This window comes from Nylanderia fulva, unplaced genomic scaffold, assembly GCF_048542155.1.
Source record: "Nylanderia fulva isolate GAGA-0341 unplaced genomic scaffold, ASM4854215v1 Scaffold1283, whole genome shotgun sequence".
NCBI classification, from domain to species: domain Eukaryota; kingdom Metazoa; phylum Arthropoda; class Insecta; order Hymenoptera; family Formicidae; genus Nylanderia; species Nylanderia fulva.
Genome location: NW_028189500.1, coordinates 17535 through 21021, shown reverse-complemented (window position 1 = coordinate 21021; position 3487 = coordinate 17535). Strand labels below are relative to the sequence as shown.

Genomic DNA, 3487 nt, shown 5'->3' with positions numbered 1-3487 from the left:
ACACTTTAAATCCTTTAACAGGATCCATTGGAGGGCAAGTCTGGTGCCAGCAGCCGGGAAAATTCCAGCCCCCAAAGGTATTTTTAAATTGTTGCGGTTAAAAGCTGTAGTTGAATCTGTGTGCACACCGTCGGTTCACCGCTCGCGGTGTTTAACTTGGCGTGATGTGGGACTCCTACCGGTGGGCTTAGCCCGCGAGGGCGGCCCAACTAATATCCCGTCGCGGTGCTCTTTACTGAGTGTCGAGTCGGGCCGGTACGTTTACTTTGAACAAATTAGATGCTTTAAAGAGGCTCCTTGCCTGAATACTGCGTGCAGGAATAATGGAATAGGCCTCGGGTTTTATTTTGCCTTTTTGCCTTTCCCCGGGGGAGGCGGGGTCCCCGCGCCTCCCCGCGGCCTTTATCGAAGAGCCCCCCCACGTTATTTCCTCTCTCTCCGCCGAGAGAAGGGGAACCCCCGAGGTTGAAAAAGAAAGCCGTTTTTTCCCCGAACGCAAAAAAAATTTTTTGAACAATTAAAACCCCGAAAAGGGGGGGGGTCCCTTGGCTCGTGGGTTTGTGGAAACGGAAAAAGGCAAAAACGAATTGCGCGTAAAATTGTGAAATGCAGGAAAAACAGGGAACCCTCGACCCCTTTTTGAACGACATTGCGGGGGGCCACGGGTACAATTCCCCGGGCTGCTCGGCGGTACGCGCAAGGTATTCAGCCGCACTATTCACGGTGCGGTCGGACCGTCGCAATCGCGCTCCGCCACGGACTCGGAGGTTACGGCTTCGACGCCGGCCCCGGTCCTGGCCCCGTTGGTTATCAGTACGGTCCACCTTCGACAGGCCTGCGAACGTCTCCCGACGGTCGTCGCGGGCACCGATCCCGGTTCGGCGACGCTACTGCTTTGGGTACTCCTTAGGAACCCGTCTGAAACACTGCCCAAGGAGTCTAACATGTACGCGAGTCATTGGGACTTGCGCGAGAACCTAAAGGCGTAATAAAGTGAAGTCGGCCCTGGCCGTCGACCTATGGAGGATGCCGCGTCGCGGATGCGGCCTCGCACTCCGGGGCTCTCGTTCTCATCGCGAGAAGAGGCGCCCCAGAGCGTACACGTTGGGAACCCCGAAAGAGGTGAACTATGCCTGTCAGGACGAAGTCAGGGGAAACCCTGATGGAGGTCCGTAGCGATTTCTGACGTGCAAATCGATCGTCGGGAACTGGGTATAGGGGCGAAAGACTAATCGAAGCCATCTAGTCTGGTTCCTCCGAATTTCCCTCAGATAGCTGGCACTGCTCGGCCGGTCCGCCGCGGAACGCGCGCAGTCTCATCTGTAAAGCGAATGATTAGAGGCCTTGGGCCGAAACGACCTCAACCTAGTCTCAAACTTTAAAATGGGTGAGATTCTCTGGCTTTCTTGAATTGAAGCCACGATCATCTTCGGATCAGAGGCCAAGGGGCCATTTTTTGGTAAGCAGAACTGGCGCTGTGGGAAATACCCAACGCAGTTAAGGCTCCAACTCGACGCTCCTGGACACCATGAAAGGCGTTGGTTGCTTACGACAGCAGGACGGTGGCCATGGAAGTCGGAATCCGCTAAGGAGTGTGTACACTCACTCCGAGCACTAGCCCTGAAAATGGATGGCGCTGAAGCGTCGACCCTATACTCTGCCGTCACGGCAATGGGCGGAAACCGGAGCGGGCTTTAGTCTTCTCTCGCGTCGTCACGAAGCCCTGACGAGTAGAGGGTCGCGACGGTGACGCAGAAGGGTCTGGGCGCGAGCCTGCCTGGAGCCGCCGTGGGTGCAGATCTTGGTGGGTAGTGCAAATACTCCAGCGAGGCCCTGGGGGACTGACGTGGAGAAGGGTTTCGTGTGAACACCTTTGCACACGAGTCAGTCGATCCAAGCCCTGGGAGAATCCTATGTCAATGACGGCGTAAAATATACTCGAGTGTCGAGAAATAATAATAATATTATACAAAGGACCACGCCCGTGGGGCAAAGGGGGAAATCCGGTTCCTATTCGGAACCCGGCAGCGGAACCGCATACATTCGGCCCTCGAAAAGAGTGTTCGTCGGGTAACCCAAATGACCGGGAGACGCCCGTCGGGAGATCCGGAAGTTTTCTTTTCTGTATAAGCGTTCGATTTTCCCTGGAAACCTCTAGCAGGAGATAGGGTTTGGAACGCCGAAGAGCACCGCAGTTGCGGCGGTGTCCGGATTTTCCCCCTCGGCCCTTTGAAAATCCAGGAGAGGGCCACGTGGAGGTGTCGCGCCGGTTCGTACCCATATCCGCAGCAGGTCTCCAAGGTAAAGAGCCTCTAGTCGATAGAAAATGAGGTAAGGGGAAGTGGGAAAATTTGGATCCGTAAATTCGGAATAAGGTGGCTCTGAGGAGCCGGGGGCGTGTCGGGCTTGGTCGGGAAGCGGGTCTGGCTGACGTGCCGGGCCTGGGCGGGGTGAACGGTCGGCGTTCTCGCGCCGGTCCCGGATCCGAGCTCGGTCCCGTGCCTTGGCCTCCCGGCGGATCTTCCTTGCTGCGAGGCTTCCGTGGCGGGGCGAGCCGTCGTGTCCCTCCTCTTGTCGGCCGCCATTCAACGCTCACTCGAACTGGCACGGACTAGGGGGAAACCGACTGTCTAATTAAACAAAGCTTGCGATGGCCCTCGCGGGGGTTTGACGCCCAAAGTGATTTCTGCCCAGTGCTCTGAATGTCAACGTGAAGAAATTAAGCAGCGCGGGTAAACTGCGACCGATCACAGTTTTACCCTTTAAAACGACAATGGAAGGATAAAATCCCAGGTCTGGGGAAAGCTCCGGCCTGTCTAGCGGCGATCGGCACGTAGCCCCAATAGCGAGGTACGCGACGGTTTACCCGTCTACGTTGTTCGGGGTTGCTGATGGTGCGAATGCGTGGGCCCAGTCCGACTGATCTGGCGCTGAAATGCACAGTTCGGGGTCCGAGGCATGCTGAAACTGTCATACATGCGACTTAACTAACACGGTAGTGAGGGAGGTAGGGACCCCACCGGGGGGCTACCGGTTTCCCTACCAATTGGTGTCGGACTCTCACGGGGCGTGGGAAACTAGGGGCCTGCCGTGTGTGTCTCTGGGAAATTTCATGTGTACGCATTCCCTTAAACATTTGGGAAGCCCCTGGGCTATCCCAGCCCATCCATTGCACGGTTTTACGTAAATATGATTCGGCCTGCGTGGAAACGGTGCCTTGCCTACCTGGGGCTTCACACACATGTACAATAAAGAGAGTAGGAAAGGTGGATCGCGTCCTGTACCCCAAACCTAACCTATTCCATAGTCAATTGTGTTGCGTGGTGAAACCGCCCCCTACGTCTGAAGGATCTGCTTGTCCTGCGTACGAATACGCAGTGGGATGTGCGCTGTAAGGGGAAAACCCAGTGTGGATCCCGATTTTAGCGGAAGGGGAGTAACCGCGATGTAAGCCGCCCGGGCCCCCTGGGGGCGCTTCTGGGGGGCT

The 3487-nt window shown here is 56.4% G+C and overlaps 1 pseudogene; it reads left to right on the top strand.

Moving 5' to 3' along the window:
• Positions 1–2835, top strand: LOC146724495 (large subunit ribosomal RNA; annotated as a pseudogene; the record flags this gene model as incomplete).
• Positions 2836–3487: the final 652 nt, after the last annotated feature.